The following is an 18,074-nucleotide window of genomic DNA, read 5'->3' as shown; positions in this document are numbered from 1 at the left end:
ATGACTATGCTGTAGGGGTTGAATTGAGGGGTATCAGAATCAACGGACAGCCTCTTGCTGCAGAGACTGTTAATGCCAGAGCTACCCGGGCTCCGATCCGCCATCCCGCGTCGTTGGTTGACAGGCAGGAGGATATGTTCACTCTGCTCAGTGAAGACGAGGATGTAGTGAAAGTTGAAGAGAGGGACCGGAAAGTTGATGCCCTTGTTGAGAAAATCAGAGCTATGGAATGTCAGAACTCTCTAGGGTTTGATGTGACAAACATGGGTCTAGTGGAAGGGTTGAGGATCCCTTACAAATTCAAAGTGCCTTCATTTGATAAATACAATGGTACTTCTTGTCCTCGTACCCATGTGCAGGCATACTACCGAAAGATCTCTGCTTACACAGATGACGAGAAAATGTGGATGTACTTTTTCCAGGATAGCATGTCTGGGGCTTCCTTGGATTGGTATATGGAGCTTAAGAGAGATTCTATCCGGAACTGGAGAGATCTGGGTGAGGCCTTCTTGAGGCAGTACAAACATAATATGGACATGGCGCCGAGCCGGACTCAGTTGCAGAGTCTTTGTCAAAAATCTGGAGAGAGCTTCAAGGAGTACGCCCAGAGGTGGCGTGAGCTGGCTGCAAGAGTACAACCCCCTATGCTGGAGAGGGAGCTGACTGATATGTTTATCAGTACCTTACAGGGAGTATTCATGGACCGGATGGGGAGTTGCCCATTCGGTAGTTTCTCAGACGTTGTGATCTGTGGTGAGAGGACAGAAAGCCTGATCAAAGCTGGAAAGATTCAGGATGTGGGTTCCTCATCTTCCAAGAAACCATTTGCTGGGGCACCTCGTAGGAGAGAGGGTGAAACCAATGGGGTGCAACACCGAAGGAGTACAAACAGAAATCAGTATCGCCAGGTTGCTGCTGTAACCATTCCAGCACCTCAACCTCGTTAACAACAACAACAAAGGGTTCAACAACCGCAGCCACAACAACAACAACAACAGCAACGTCCGTATCAGCCGAGACAGAGGATGCCTGATCGACGTTTTGATCCGTTACCGATGACCTATGCTGAGTTGCTGCCTGAGTTGCTCAGATTAGGATTCTTGGAGTTGCGTACTATGGCTCCGTTGACAAAAATACCACCTGGGTATGATGCCAACGTGCGTTGTGACTTCCACTCTGGTGCACGGGGGCACCACATTGAGAATTGTCGGGCTTTTCATCATAAGGTCCAGGACTTAATTGATGCTAAAACTATCAATTTTGCTCCTGTGCCGAATGTTGTAAACAACCCTATGCCTCCGCATGGTGCACACAGAGTGAACAATGTTGAAGGGGGAGAAGCTGAAGACTTGGTGATCAGTGTGGAAGATGTCCAGACCTCGCTGTTTGTTGTGAAGGATCGTTTGCTGAATGGGGGAGTATTCCCGGGCTGTTATGAGGGCTGTGTAGACTGCGCAGAGTCAGAGAATGGTTGCATCCAGTTGAGGGTCGGTATTCAGAATCTGTTTGATGAGGGATGTTTACAGTTTAGTCGGGCTGTTAGAGAACTTGGGGTGGTGTCAACAGTCACCATTTATTTTAAACCGTCCGAGGGACGTGGCCAGAGAGTTGTTAGTGCGCCTACAAGCAGTGGTACTCCTGTTACAATTTCTGCTCCTGTGACCGTCAGTACTCCAACTACCATCATTGCTTCGGGCAGAAGGGTTGTTGACAGTAGGGCTGTGCCGTGGAAATATGACAACGCTTATCGCAGCAACAGAAGGGCTAAGAGTCAGGCTAGGCCAGTGAATCAGTCTCCTGTGACTATTGGTGTGCCTAGTAAGACTCCGGTGATTGCAAGTCCAGTTGTGGATAATGTTGGGGGACCTGGAGGTTTTACCAGAAGTGGTCGCTTGTTTTCTCCGCAACCTTTGAGAGACAATAACGCTGAGGCTCTCGCCAAAGCTAAAGGTAAACAGGCTGTGGTTGATGAAGAACCTGCTCAGAAGAAGGCACCTGAGGGTTCGTTTGAGAAAGACGTGGAGGAGTTCATGAAGATAATCAAGAAGAGTGACTACAAGATTGTAGATCAATTGAATCAGACTCCGTCCAAGATTTCTATACTCTCATTGTTGCTATGCTCTGAGGCACACCGTAACGCCTTGCTAAAAATGTTGAATCTGGCTTACGTGCCTCAGGAGATATCTGTCAACCAATTGGAGGGTGTGATTGCTAACGTGAGCACCAGGCATGGTTTGGGGTTCACAGATTTGGACTTAACGCCTGAGGGTCGTAACCATAACAAGGCCCTGCATATCACCATGGAGTGTAAGGGTGCAATGTTGTCTCATGTGCTGGTAGACACTGGCTCCTCTTTGAATGTGCTGCCTAAGAGGATTCTGGGTAAGATTGATGTGGAAGGGGTCATCCTCACTCCGAGTGATCTGATTGTGCGTGCATTTGATGGATCTAAACGATCTGTTTTTGGTGAAGTCACCTTGTCGGTGAAGATTGGTCCGGAGGTTTTCAGTATTGTCTTCTATGTGATGGACATCCAGCCAGCATATAGTTGCTTATTGGGGCGTCCCTGGATTCACGCAGCTGGGGCAGTTTCGTCAACTCTCCACCAGAAGTTGAAGTATGTCTGGAACGGTCAGATTGTGACTGTATATGGTGAAGAAGATATTCTGGTGAGTCATCTATCCTCTTTCAAATATGTAGAGGTGGATGGCGAGATCCATGAAACTTTATGCCAGGCATTCGAGACTGTTGCTCTTGAGAGGGTGGCTTTTGCTGAGCAGAAGAAGCCAGGTGCCTCAATTGCATCGTATAAGCAGGCAGTAGAAGTTGTCAACTCTGGTAAAGCAGAAGGCTGAGGCAAGATGGTGGATTTGCCTATCAAAGAAGACACGTTCGGAATTGGTTATCAACCTCTGCAGGCGGAGCAGGGTGTGCAGACAGGTCCGGGTACCTTTACCAGCGCTGGGCTGATGAATCACGGTGATGTCTTTGCAACCAGTAGTGAAGACAGTGACAGTGAGTGTGATCTGGACAACTGGGTTCGCCCGTGTGCACCAGGGGAGTTGATCAACAATTGGACAGCAGAAGATGTGGTCCAAGTTACTCTTCAAACAGAGTAATTTTCTTTTGTTTTTCATTTTGCACAAAACCCTACGTTCTGCCCAAGGCGTAATGGTTCATTGTAGGGCCTCATCATGTTTTTTCAATGATATCATTAATAAAGGACGTTTTGCAAACAATTTTGTGATCCCTGTCTTTCTATTTTTGTTTTCATTTTTCGAAAAAAATAAAAATGGCAATGTTTTTGTTTTTGTGACTTTCTTGAACTCTTTTTTCTAAAATAAAGCATTAAACATGCAGAAGTGATCTCACGGAACCCACTATGAACAGTTCTGTTATGGCTCAGTATGATTTCAATAATCCCATCTACCAAGCTGAAGAGGAGAGTGAGGAAGATTGTGAACTCCCTGAAGAATTGGTCAGATTGTTGAAGCAGGAGGAAAGGGTCATCCAACCTCATCAGGAGGAGTTGGAGATTGTTAATCTTGGTACTGAGGACGCCAGAAGAGATATTAAGATCGGGGCTGCTTTGAAAGAAGATGTCAAGAGAAGGTTGATTGAGATGCTGAGAGAGTATGTGGAGATATTCGCCTGGTCGTATCAAGATATGCCTGGGTTGGATACCGATATTGTGGTGCATAGACTACCTCTCAGAGAAGAGTGTCCTTCAGTCAAGCAGAAGCTTCGCAGAACAAGTCCTGATATGGCTGTTAAGATCAAGGAAGAGGTTCACAAGCAGTTTGACGCGGGTTTCTTGTCAGTTACGACTTATCCCCCGTGGGTGGCCAACATCGTTCCCGTGCCGAAGAAGGATGGCAAAGTTAGAATGTGTGTCGATTACCGGGATTTGAACAGAGCGAGTCCGAAAGATGATTTCCCATTACCTCACATTGATGTATTGGTTGATAATACGGCTGAATCCTCGGTTTTCTCTTTCATGGACGGCTTTTCTGGTTATAATCAGATTAAGATGGCGCCAGAAGACATGGAAAAGACGACATTCATTACGCCTTGGGGCACTTTCTGCTATAAGGTGATGCCGTTTCGGCTGAAGAATGCCGGTGCTACCTATCAGAGGGCTATGACGACTCTCTTTCATGACATGATGCACAAAGAGATTGAAGTGTATGTGGATGATATGATTGCGAAGTCGCAGACAGAAGAGGAGCACCTGGTAAATTTGCAGAAGTTGTTTGACAGACTGAGAAAGTTCAAACTGAGGCTGAATCCAAACAAGTGTACGTTTGGTGTGAGATCCGGGAAGCTGTTAGGCTTTATTGTCAGTGAAAAAGGGATTGAGGTTGATCCAGCAAAAGTCAAAGCTATTCAAGAAATGTCTGAACCAAAAAACAGAAAAGCAGGTTCGTGGGTTCTTAGGGAGATTGAACTACATTGCAAGGTTTGTATCTCACCTAACTGCCACGTGTGAACCAATATTCAAGTTGTTAAGAAAGAATCAAGCAATCAGGTGGAATGATGATTGTTAGAAAGCTTTTGACAAGATAAAAGAATATTTACAGAAACCTCCAATCCTTATACCTCCCGTTCCTGGGAGACCTCTGATAATGTACCTGTCAGTGACCGAGAACTCGATGGGGTGTGTATTGGGACAACATGACGAGTCTGGTCGAAAAGAGCATGTCATATACTACCTTAGCAAAAAGTTTACCGACTGTGAAATCAAATATTCACAGCTTGAGAAAACTTGTTGTGCTTTGGCCTGGGCTGCTCGCCGACTGAGGCAGTATATGTTGAACCATACCACTTTGTTGATTTCTAAGATGGATCCAGTAAAATACATCTTTGAGAAGCCGGCTCTCACCGGACGTGTTGCCCGTTGGCAGATGATTCTAACAGAGTATGATATCCAGTACACGTCGCAGAAGGCCATCAAAGGTAGTATTCTGTCAGACTACCTCGCCGAGCAACCGATTGATGATTATCAGCCGATGATGTTTGAATTCCCTGATGAAGACATCATGTATCTTAAGATGAAAGACTGTGAAGAGCCTCTTGTCGAGGAAGGACCGGATCCTGATGACAAGTGGACATTGATGTTTGATAGGGCTGTGAATGTGAACGGTAACGGTGTTGGGGCAGTGCTTATCAACCCTAAAGGTGCTCATATACCTTTTTCCGCCAGGCTGACTTTTGACGTTACCAACAACGAGGCTGAGTATGAAGCTTGCATCATGGGGATAGAAGAAGCCATCGATCTGAGGATCAAAACTCTTGACATTTTTGGAGATTCCGCTCTAGTGATCAATCAGGTCAATGGAGATTGGAATACTAATCAGCCGCATCTGATTCCGTATAGAGATTACACCAGAAGAATACTGACGTTCTTCAAGAAGGTGAAGTTGTATCACGTCCCCCGGGATGAAAATCAGATGGCTGATGCCTTGGCTACTTTGTCTTCGATGATCAAAGTTCATTGGTGGAATCATGTGCCACATGTTGCGGTGAATCGACTCGAGAGGCCTGCGTATGTGTTTGCAGCCGAGTCTGTTGTTGATGAGAAACCGTGGTACTATGATATCAAGAACTTCCTCAAGAGCCAGGAGTATCCTGAAGGTGCGTTGAAGAATGACAAGAAAACCCTGAGAAGGCTAGCTGGAAGCTTTTATTTGAATCAAGATGATGTGTTGTACAAAAGGAACTTTGACATGGTTCTGCTCAGATGCGTGGATAGACACGAAGCAGACATGTTGATGCAAGAAGTGCATGAGGGTTCGTTTGGTACCCATGCTGGTGGTCATGCAATGTCCAAGAAATTGTTGAGAGCCGGTTATTACTGGATGACTATGGAATCCGATTGTTTCAAATACGCTCGGAAATGCCATAAATGTCAAATTTATGCTGATAAGGTGCATGTACCACCAAGCCCTCTGAATGTCATGAACTCGCCTTGGCCATTCGCGATGTGGGGCATTGATATGATTGGGAAGATTGAGCCTACTGCTTCGAATGGACATCGCTTCATCTTGGTTGCGATTGACTACTTCACCAAATGGGTGGAAGCAGCTTCCTATGCTAATGTTACCAAACAAGTGGTTGCCCGGTTCATCAAGAAGGAAATCATTTGTCGTTATGGAGTTCCTGAGAGGATCATCACTGATAATGGTTCGAATCTCAATAACAAAATGATGAAAGAGCTTTGCAGAGATTTCAAGATTGAACATCACAATTCTTCTCCTTACAGACCGAAGATGAATGGTGCTGTAGAGGCGGCAAATAAGAATATCAAGAAGATTGTGCAGAAGATGGTCGTGACGTACAAGGATTGGCCTGAGATGCTGCCTTTCGCTTTGCATGGGTACCGTACCTCCGTACGTACGTCGACCGGGGCAACCCCTTACTCCCTTGTGTATGGTATGGAAGCTGTCCTACCTGTTGAAGTGGAGATTCCTTCTCTGAGAGTTTTGTTGGATGTCAAGCTTGACGAAGCTGAGTGGATTCGAACAAGGTTTAACGAGTTGAGCCTTATCGAGGAAAGACGGTTAACAGCTGTTTGCCATGGGCAGTTGTATCAGAGAAGGATGAAGAGAGCCTTTGATCAGAAAGTGCGTCCTCGAAGCTATCAGACTGGTGATCTAGTTTTGAAGAGGATCCTTCCTCCCGGTACATATAACAGGGGCAAGTGGACTCCTAATTACGAAGGTCCATATGTTGTTAAGAAGGTTTTCTCCGGTGGAGCCTTGATGCTTACAACTATGGACGGTGAAGATTTCCCGTCCCCTGTTAACTCAGACGTAGTCAAAAAATACTTCGCATAAATTGACCCGCTGGACAAAAAGAATAAAAGAGTCCAGGCAAAAAAGGGCATCCCGGCGAACCAAAAAAAAAAAAAAAAAAAGGTTCGGGCAAAAGTTAGGGATAAAGAATGAAAAGAATTTGTACACCCGGTAAGTCGAAAACCCGCAAGGGCGGCTTAGGCAAAAATGGGTATCCCGGTGGATTGAAAACCCGAAAGGGCGATCCAGGCAAAAGAGGGATTAAAGTGAAGACTACAATCTGAGTTATCTGTACTACATCGTGCTTCGTTGTCTACCATCGCGAAGGAGGTGATCGGTCCAATCATTCTTCTCAGAAAGCAAGGAATTCGGGAGAAAACTGATGATCTGTGAGTTATAACAGAATTGGGAAATAGTGGATGTCGTGTTCACATTGCCATTAGGATAGATTTTTCCTTTTGTGCGCAATTACCTCTTTCTAGGAATTGCTTCCCGATGTATTCGCCTTTTCAGGCCCATTTTCAATCAATAAAAGTCGTTATTCAGATAAATTGCTCTCTTGTTTTTATTTTTGTTGTTTTGTTTGCAAAAACGTCCGAATTTTTGATAAACATTGCATATAAAAACATGAAGGTTAAACAATAACGTGCAGGAAGATAAAACATTTGAAAATCATTTTGATGTTGAGGACACTTGAGCGCATCTTGTCCATGCAATTCCCTGGTGCATGTTTGTCGTGCTGTTTTGCAGGTTGTTACCTTTTGATTCTTGGCTGAAGCAGATAAGCCACGGTTGTTTCCTCAGCAGTGTGAGAGGATGGAGATGTTCCCCTGCAGATGGAGCAAGTTCGAGACTTGTCTCTCCAGCATATACTCAAGATCAGGAATTCCCCAGTAGGTTTGGAAGTGGCTGTTTCCCCAAGCAAGTCTCAAAGCTATCAGAACTATTCTTATCCCCTGCAGAGACGTCTGTGGATAGTGCCTTCTATTCCCAGCAGAGCTAAGGATTGTTAAGTCCCCAGCATACCTGGAAGTGGGTTTATTCCCAGCTAGTATGAAAGTTGGCAGTTCCCCACTGAGTTTGAAGAAGATTAGTCCCCACCAAGTCTGAAGAATGTGGTATCCCCAGCAAAGGTGTCAGTGGAGTGGTTTTATTCCCCAGCAGTTTGGTTTGAAGTACTGCTATTCCCAGCGTGGTCGTGAACGCTTTTTCCCAGCAGGGTTATGGATGTCTATCCCCAGCGTGGTCTGATATATTATTTCCCCAACAGAGTTATGCTTTTCCTCAGCAGAGTGGTGAATGCCTGTCCCCATCAGGGTTATGGTGTGTTCCCCTAGCAGATCTCCCGAGCAGAGGTTTGTGTTGATGGTTTTCCCCAGCAGGTTCCCCGAGTGGATCAGGTTCGGTGGAAATTATCTCCAGTAGAGTTTATTCTACCTATGGATTGGCATCTCTCCCCAGCGAAGTCGCTTTCGGTTGTTTCCCTAGCAGAGTCCCCGAGTGGATTGGGATTTAACTTTTCCCCAGCAGCGGTGCTATTCTCTAGCATGAGTGAGAAGTCGGCGCTACTCCCCGCAGAGTATTCCTCAGACAGAGTCTCCCCGCAGAGTTGGAGAATCTATTCAGATTTGTGTGCTCAGCAGAGCAATCCGTTTGCTCCCCAGCAGGAGTTTTCGTCATTTGCATCTTGCATGTAGTGATCATCGCATCCTCAAATAGCGTAGCATTTCCATTCAACATGAAGCATTACACCATAGAAAAATTCAAACATATGCATTCATGTGTCAAACCTAATCAGACCATATCCCCGGCAGAGGCGGATCTTTGTTCAACATCTGTACGGCACATTTGCTACAGTTGCCCTTGACAGACCGCATTCAAGATTGATAATGCCCCTCAGAGAGGTTCATTTCCTCACTCGCAGTGGAAAGGAAGCTTGATTCTCCCCAGTGAGATCCCCAACAAATGTTTAGCCTTGCCTTGACATATGTCATCCTTTTGTGATACCGGTAAGTGTCATGTCAACACCCGTGTGTGTCCCTTTTTTTGGTGTCGGTAAACACCCTTGTTTCGGTGTCGGTAAACATCGAGTCCCATTCCAGTCATCGGTAAATGTCTGGTCGTCCCTTTATTGATGTCGGTAAACATCATCTTTCGATGTGCGTAGCATCTATCTCTTTCCCCAGTTCATCCGTTGATGTCTGGTCACCTCTCCGTTGGTGTCGATAAACGTCGAGTTTTTCCTAGTTGTCCATTGACATCTAGTTGTATTTCCCCCACAGGTCATCCGTTGATGTCTGTTCACCTCTCCGTTGGTTTCGATAAACGTTGAGTTTTTCCCAATCGTCCGTTGATGTTTGGTTGTATTGGCTTTTTCCCCAGTAAGGTCACCCCTCCGTTGGTGTCGATAAACGTTGAGTTTTCCCCATTCGTCCGTTGACGTCTGGTTGCATATCTCGGTTTCCCAGTCATCGGTAAATGTCGGGTCACCTTTCTTTGATGTCGGTAAACATCATCTTTCGATGTCTGTAAACGTCGAGTATCTCCCCCAGTCATCGGTAATGTCTGGTTGTTCCCCAGCCAGAGATCCCCAGTAGAGTCGTCGGTAAACGTCCTATCTGGTTTCCAGTTGCAAATACTTTTTTTTCCTTCCCCAGTGAAGTGGTCACCTCTCCGTTGGTGTCGATAAACGCTGAGTTTTTCCCATTCGTCCGTTGACGTTTGGTTGTATCGCTCCCTCTCCCATTCATCCGTTGATGTCTGGTCACCTCTCCGTTGGTGTCGATAAACGTCGAGCTTCTCCCGTTCGTCCGTTGACGTCTGGTCGAGTCCTTCCCATTCATCCGTTGATGTCTGCTCACCTCTCTGTTGGTGTCTATAAACGTCGAGCTTCTCCCGTTCGTCCGTTGACGTCTGGTCGAGTCTTTCCCAGGTCATCCGTTGATGTCTGGTCACCTCTCTGTTGGTGTCGATAAACGTCGAGTTCCTCCCTTGCATCCGTTGATGTTTGGTAGAGTCTTACCATTCATCCGTTGATGTCTGGTCACCTCTCCGTTGGTTTCGATAAACGTTGAGTTTTTCCCATTCGTCCGTTGACGTCTGGTTGTACATTTTCTTTCTCCATTCATCCGTTGATGTCTGGTCACCTCTCCGTTGGTTTCGATAAGCGTTGATTTTTTCCTAGTCGTCCGTTGGCGTCTAGTTGTGAGTTCTTTGTTCCCATCCATCATCCTTCGATGACGGGTCGTGGTTCCTTTTCATTGATAAAAAAATCAAAATCCCCAGTGGAGTTGTTGGGAGACATCTTGTCTGGTCCAGTGATAATATCAGATCCCAGTGGAAGCTCCCGTTGGTGGATTTTCCTTTCTTGGATCCCCGCAGAGTGCAAATTTCTACGGCTCTTTGGTATTCAATCCCTGTGTACCTTGAAGATCTGACAGCCGTTGCTCTCATCCGTTCAGGTTCCCAGTTGATTGAATAGGGGCAGCTGTAGCACCTCAAATTTGCACCTCCCATTTTGTATATACATTTTCATTTTAGGTCATTAACATTGCATTGTTCATTGCATAGTCCACCAAGTCATCAGTTAGACTGGCATCAGGAGATTCAGTTGTGCAAGCAAACAAGAGCATTTTCTATGGAATCAAAGCCCTAGGGTTGGTACAATGAGTTCATGTGACCTAAGGGTCATTTTGAAGTGATTTGGCCAAGAATTGGAGGTTCAGAGATCATCAGTCAATGTACAATTCATCTGAAACCCTAAAAAAGTCAACAGAAGTCAACTGTCAGTTCAACTGTGGATTTGGAGGTGGGAGATGGTTAGAGATGCCTCATTCATGTGTAAACAAGTCTCATTTGATATTTCAAACATCAACATGAAAGAATTTGAAGTCAGATCAAGACTTTCCAAAAATAGCAGGTGACCTGTAATTTGAATTTGCCAAAAATGGAAAGGTTTTCAACTCAAGATTACATCATCAAGAAAGCTTCAAATGAACTTTTGTCCAACATGAAAGTTGAAGATCTTTCTCTCCCATTTCCAAAACGTCCAAGATCATGGATTTCTCATGTGTGGTTAAGAAGATGTGATCAAAACATGGCAAAGTGTGGTTTGAACTTCAAATGGGCATAACTTCTCAACCAAAAGTCCAATTTGAGTGGCTCTTTTTGCACATTGCACCTTATAACATGTATTTTCCAAGCATACAATCATTTGGCATGAAATCTTATTTGCATGGCATGGGCTTATTCATGAAGATTTTTGTGGAAAATTGCATAAACTCATTTTGGTGTAACATGAGCATACCAAACCAAGTCCAACATGTGCATGGAACATTTTTAAGTCATTTTAAGCCTTGAATGTGCACTGTTCACGTGAATGAAGGTGCATGAAGTAGGAAATCCATTTTTTGCATTCACACCACAAAGTCCTTAAACTTATTTGCATTTGCCCTAATCCTTTCCTAATCATGTTTAGCATGGACTATATAGCCTTAATCCTAACTGTTTCATCATAATTACCAATTCTAGATCTAGGTTTTCCAAAATTCTCAAAATTCTCTCTCACTTTTTTCTCCAAAATTATGCAAACACAAGCATTCTTGCTTGATTCATTCATCATCCTGAGGTATTGTTGAGCATATTTGGATCAAGATTCAAGAGAAATCGTGGCTGTTTTGTTCATGTTCAAGAGTTGAAGCTTCCATGGCAAGTGAAGATTGAGCAAGCTTCGTGTACCTTCAAGCATCCATTTCATCATCATTCACTACAAGAAGTATATTGGAGCAGGATTGAAGCATTGCCAAGCCTAGAAGCACGTGAATCCAGCTGCTGTTCATCAAGAGGTCAGTTTTTCGACCTCTTTAATTCTCAAAATTGTTGTGATATTCTTGTAGTTCATTGTATGCTGAGTAATTTGAGCTTTGAATGAGCTAAAATGATGCACTGTACGCAAAGATCCATGTGATTCAAGTTTGGATGTGGTTTTTTTTATTTCCTTCGATCCATGCATTTGATGTTGTTTTTCCATGAAAAGATTATTGATCTTTGATGCATGATGCATGACAAATCGTTTGGGGTATTGTTTGTGGATTTCTGGAACGTTTTGAGAAATTCTGGAAATCTGGATGAAGAACTTCATCGTGTTCATCATGTTCTTCAGTTTTCCAGTTTTGCTATGGATTTACTTAGGGATTTACCTGCGAAACGCATAACATTTACCTGCGGAACGCATAGCCTTTCCTGCGGATTTGTTTGAATTCATGTGAGCGCGCGCTTAGGGTTTGGCCTGGTGAAACGCCGTCGTTTTGCTTGGCGCGCTAGGTAGTTTCAAATTGAGACACAGCTCGACTCCTGGCCATTCCACTTATTTCAAATGCTTCATTACAATTTCCATTTTCCCTCCGCAATGATCTCTACTTGTTTCACATGATTTTTATTTTCTTTCTCACTTCCAAAATTCATATCTATTTGAATATTGATCCAAAAATGATGAGATTTTTTGCATTGTGTCACATATTTTGTCTACTATTTTATCATCATATTTTCATAAATTGTGCCTGGCCTGGAAATTATTTTGCCTAAGGAGATTGAATACATGTCCATTCTTGACATTGCTTTGCCATATCATTTGTGAAATGCTTGATTCTTGTCCAATGCTCATGAAATTTTGCATGCTATAACTAGACTCATTGCTGGACATTTTGGTGTTGATTTGGTATTTTTATCAATTACCATTGCTTTTTTATGATCATGCTAAGGTAGGTGTGACAATTTGTGTCATACCTTGTGATGTTCAACTTGATTGATGAATTTACCATGCCAAATGAATTCCAATTGCCTTGATTTTTTGTATGATGCATATTATGGATGTTGTGATTGCTCATGATTTTTATTGGAATTTTTGGGATAATTTCTGATTTAATTGAGATTTTTCATTCTGGATGGTCACATTTGAGCTTTTGAATTGCTTTGAACTTCATTTGATTGCAAAATGCTTGTTCCTTATCCAATGAATGTGAAACTTTGCATACTATTTCCCGACATGTTGAATGTTGTTTTGGCTTTGGTTTGAGGCTTTTACCATGATCCATCTCCGTTTTATGCCTATGCTAAGTTGGTGTGACAATTGGTGTCAAATATGAGCTTGTTGTGCTTGCCTTGACTTATGCTATGTGATTGCCATGCCTAATGATGTCCAATGCCTCTAATTTTTTGTGTGATGATCATGTTGTATGTTCTGTTTACTCATGAATTTTGCCAATATTATTTGAATCATTTTTGATTTAATGTGCATTTGTTGCTTCTGATGTCACAATGTGGTCACAAGTTGCATACCTTGCCATGTTTGGTTTATGAAATGCTTTTGGTTAATGATATTAATATGGGACCTTTTGGATTGTGTTCTTGATTGAATGAAGTTGATTCATGTTAAATTTCATGTTTTGTTTTGAATGTTTGACCCTCTTTTGACCCTAGGCTTTGACCTAGTGGTTTGGACTCACTGTTTGGGTTGTGGATTTCAGGTTAAGAAGCACATTGCTATGATTGAAGTGGTTCACTCCCTTGAGCATTGATGTTTGCTCTAAATGTTGACTAACCTTGAGTTGTTTTGCAGGTTGATGCCAAGTTATTTGTGTTGTTCCCATTGGCTTGTGCCTTGCACATTGTTGCTTAATGACTTATTTGTCTGATTGTGTGATTGACTGTCTGTTTGTTTGTTTGACTTGTATACTGATTGGGTTAGATTTTTTTCAGGTACCTAAGTTGCTTTGAGTTCTTTTGAACTTGCTTTTTCTTTGCTTGGTTGCTTAACCATTGAGGTATAACTCTTTGACTTCATGTAGTCTGGAAGACCTGTTCTATTATGTGGGCAGGCACCTGTCTGAAGCCCTCCTTAAGAGGCAATGCTTGTGTTTGTTTACTTTTGTGCCAAGCAGGAAAAGACCTCTATGAGGCAATTGGCAGATAAAAGAGATGTGCAATCCATCTTCTGCTACTCAGTGTGTCATCCACTTTGCTCACACACCTTGTGTTGATGCATTGTGGATATTAACCCAAGATATTTGTTGTGTCAGTCATCTGTGGAGAAGAGTTCCAACTTTCTGAACTCCCACACTTTCATCTGTCTGAAGCTCTCCCAGACCAAGGATAAGAGCTGTGAGGTCTTACCCTCACTTCCCATTTCATCTGCTTCACCCTAACTCTCAATGTTAGGGTTAAGAGCTAACATCACCCTGTTACAGTGGCTTGTTTGTCGAGGTTGACATGGCCCCTTGACTAAAGCCTAACCTTGTGTGAGCCCAATTGTTTGCATATAGTGTGTGTGCTTGCTTTTTGTGTGCTTGTATGTATTTGTTTGTGCTGTTTAGTATAGCTTGCTTCCTGTGCAAGTTAGATAGAAACCTTAACATAGGGATCATATGCATGATAACTTCTAGGCTCGAGTCGTAGTCTCCCTAGTAGTTTGTGTCTCCTAGTCTCTGGTTAGGTTAGAAGTTCTTTCCTTGTTTAGGGGAACTACGTCGCCCTGATCCTCATACCAGATGAGGTACGTAGGCAGGAGATGAGCTGATCTCTCCGGGCGCCCTTTTTCTTTTTCAACCCCTTTGTGTGTGTTTGGAGTCTGACGTAAGTCCAGCGATTGGGAGTTGGTTTCCTGTGTCTTGTTTGCTTGTTGGAGTCTGACGTAAGTCCAGCGATTGGCAGTTGGTTTCCTGTGTGTGTTTGTTGGTTCGGAGTCTGATGTAAGTCCAGCGATTGGCATTTGGTTTCCATGTTTGCCTGTTTGTGTGGAGTCTGACGTAAGTCCAGCGATTGGAAGTCGGTTTCCTGTTTGTGTTTTGTTTGGCGTGCGTTAGTCGAGCTACGAGTGCTCTGATTCTTCTCCGGTCAGAGAAGATACGTATGCATAGGATGCGACATCCTAGCGAGCACGTTTCCCCTTGTCCCGAACTACGTCGACTCTGATGTCTGTGCCTGACAGACTACGTAGGCCCAGGATGCGATATCCTGCCGAGTTAGTTTCTTTTGTGTTTCCTGTGTCTCTTTCCAGCCTTGTGTGATCAGTTTTTTAGCAACCTTATCCTTTCTTTTGCGCGTGGATCCCGTCGAGTACGACAGATGCGTAGGGGTGCTAATGCCTTCCCTTCGCATAACCGACTCCCGATCCCATCTCTCTCTGGTCGCGAGACCATGTCTTTCCCAGGTTTACTTCGAGCGTTTCCTTTCCCTCTTTTGGGATAAATAACGCACGGTGGCGGCTCTGTTGTTTCGTTTTCCCGCCGGTTTTTCGCGTAATGCGACACCGGTCATAACTCTTTGTGCTATAGATTCGCCCTTCTCGTTCTTAATGACTGTAACACCCCCTTTCTTAGGTACTACATGAATGGGGCTAACCCATTGACTATCGGAGATCGGGTATATGATTCCAGCATCTAGTAACTTCTTTACTTCATCCTTGACTACCGTACTTAAGATTGGGTTAACCTTCTCGGGTGTTCTCTAGAGGTTTTACAATCTTCCTCCAGCATAATGCGATGCATACAGATAAAAGGCTTATCCCTTTTAGGTCGGCGATGTTGTATCCTAATGCAGTTGGATATTTTCTTAAGACATCTAGTAACTTTTCCAGTTTCCATCTGTCCCAAGTCAGCATTGACTATTATTGGTCTTTTGAGTTTAGTGTCTAGGAATTCGTATCTTAGGTTCTTTGGTAGTGCTTTTAATTCCAAGTCAGGTTTCTTTGGGCATGGCATGTGGTTGGGCGTAAGTGCTAAGCATTCGCTTAGACTGTCATTTTGGTATGGTTCATGCCAATTATCATCTTCAAAGATTGGAGGGATTTGGATTTTCATTATATCAGAGTATGTGGTTTCTTGCATCTCCATCTCTCTCACGCACTCGTCTATGACATCAAGTAGATAACAGGTGTCGTCTATAGCTCGCGCTTGTAAGAATTGGGTCAAGATGAATTCAACCTTTTCATCTCCAACTTCGAATGTTAACTTAGGAGTACTGGCATCTTCTTTGATGTCCATGATTATGAAGTCTGTAGGAATGTAAAATTGTCCTACACGTACAGGGACATTCTCTAGTATACCGACAGGATATTTGATTGAGCGGTCAGCTAATTGAACAGACATCTTGGTTGGTCTTAGTTCTCCCATACTGAGCCTTTTACAGATGGTTAAGGGCATTACACTTATTATGGCTCCTAGATCGCATAGAGCTTTGTCTATGACGAATTTTCACTTGACACAGGGTATGGAAAAACTACCTGGGTCTTTTAGTTTGGGAGGCATGTTATTTTGGATTATTGCGCTACACTCGGCAGTAAGTGTAACTGTTTCGTTATCCTCAATCTTTTTCTTATTGAATAGGATTTCCTTAAGAAATTTGACATAGGAGGGCATTTGTGTGATGGCTTATGTAAAGGGTATTGTAATGTTTAGTTGCTTCAGAAGTTCAACAAATTTCCTAAATTGACTTGCAGATTTAGAACTTGCAAGTCTTTGAGGATACGGAATGGGTGGTTTATAAGGAGGTGGAGGCACATAAGGTTTTTCTTTCTCTTCGGCCTCTCGGGTATTATCTTCTATTTCCTTTGGTTCATTCACCTGCTCAATTGAGGTTTTGTCTGGTCTTTGGTACATGGAATGGTTTTGGAGTCTTGGATCTACGGGTCCGTCTATTTCTTTTCCACTCCTCAGTATAACGACATTTGCATGTCCTTTTGGATTAGGTTGCGGCTGTCCAAGAAATGTTCCAGCAGGAGCGGCTGTAGATGCTTGTTGTTGAGCCACTTGTGAAATCTATGTTTCAAGCATTTTATTGTGGATGGCTAAGGCGTCTACTTTGCTCGCTAGTTGTTTAAGTTGCTCGCTAGTATGTATGTTTTGGTTCAAGAAGTCTTTGTTTGTTTGAGCTTGGGTAGCTATGAAGCTTTCCATCATTAATTCGAGGTTTGACTTCCTAGGCATGTTTGGAGCATTATTAGTTGGCTTTTGATATCCAGGCAGAACAGCTGGTGCTTGGCCAGGTGCATACAGGGCGTTGTTATTCTTATACGAAAAATTAGGATGTTTTTCCAACCTGGGTTGTAGGTATTCGAATAGGGATTTCCTTGTGCGTAATTCACTTGATCGGTTGGGACTCCTGCTAATATCTGACATTCTTGTACAGTGTGTCCAGGGTTTCCACATAACTCACAGTTTGGAGTTACAGCAGCCACGGTGGCTGCGGGTGGTATGGTCAAGTTGTCTAATTTTTGAACAAGGGCATCTACCTTGGCATGAACATGGTCAAGGCTACTGATTTCGTACATTCCACTCTTTGTTTGGGACTTTTCTATTGGAGTTCTTTCACCTCCTCATTGGCAATGGTTTTGGGTCATGTTTTCAATGAGTTGATAGGCTTCGTTGTATGGCTTGTCCATAAGTGCACCGCCCGCAGCAGCGTCTACTGTCAATCTTGTGTTATACATAAGCCCATTGTAAAATGTGTGAATGATCACCCAATCTTCGAGACCGTGATGTGGAAATATCCTCATCATGTCTTTGTACCTCTCCCACGCGTCGTAGAGTGATTCTACATCTTTTTGTAGGAATCCGTTGATTTGAGCTCTCAGCATAGCAGTTTTGCTCGGCGGAAAATATCGGGATGAGAAAACGTTCTTCAGTTCTTCCCATGTTGTAACTGAGTTGGATGGCAAGGATTGCAACCAAGCCTAAGCTTTGTCTCTTAGTGAGAAAGGAAAGAGGTGTAGTCTTATCGCATCTTGAGATACACCATTCGCCTTTACAGTGTCTGCGTACTGCACAAACTTGGTCAGGTGTTCATTAGGGTCTTGTTGGGACAGAGTAGCGTAGAATTTAAGAGGACGATTCGGTGGTACTTCGTCAGCCATGGTTGGCTTATCGTCTTGTTTAGCAGGAAAGAAGATATCAGGAATATCGTACCTTTGTTGGTACTCTAGTATTCAGTGTCTTATATATAAGAAACACTCTAGTTCTTGGAATGGCGGTGCTAAGTTATCGCCTTGTGAGCGAGTACTTGGCATACAATCTGGGAAATAAGGGAGAGTAAATTAGTTTTTATTTTTACCTTAGTTTATTCCGTGCAACGGAAGAATCGCACTATTCGACTAAAACAGGTCCCCCGTAACGCCGCCAAAAACTTGATACTGGTCGTGACTATATATAAAATATAGTCTATCGGGTACTTGACTGGAAGTGCACAATCCAGTCGTTTTAGTTTTAAAAGATATCGAACCCACATGGA

General features: G+C 43.5%; 1 non-coding gene across 1 annotated transcript; it reads left to right on the top strand.

Moving 5' to 3' along the window:
• The first annotated feature begins 17,317 nt into the window (after positions 1 to 17,317).
• LOC127089557 (small nucleolar RNA R71) lies at positions 17,318 to 17,424 on the top strand. The gene has a single exon (XR_007791136.1). It is a non-coding gene; the product is annotated as a small nucleolar RNA R71 (small nucleolar RNA).
• Positions 17,425 to 18,074: the final 650 nt, after the last annotated feature.

This window comes from Lathyrus oleraceus, chromosome 5 (genome assembly GCF_024323335.1).
Source record: "Lathyrus oleraceus cultivar Zhongwan6 chromosome 5, CAAS_Psat_ZW6_1.0, whole genome shotgun sequence".
Lineage (NCBI taxonomy): Eukaryota > Viridiplantae > Streptophyta > Magnoliopsida > Fabales > Fabaceae > Lathyrus > Lathyrus oleraceus.
This window is presented reverse-complemented; position numbering and strand designations above follow the sequence as displayed.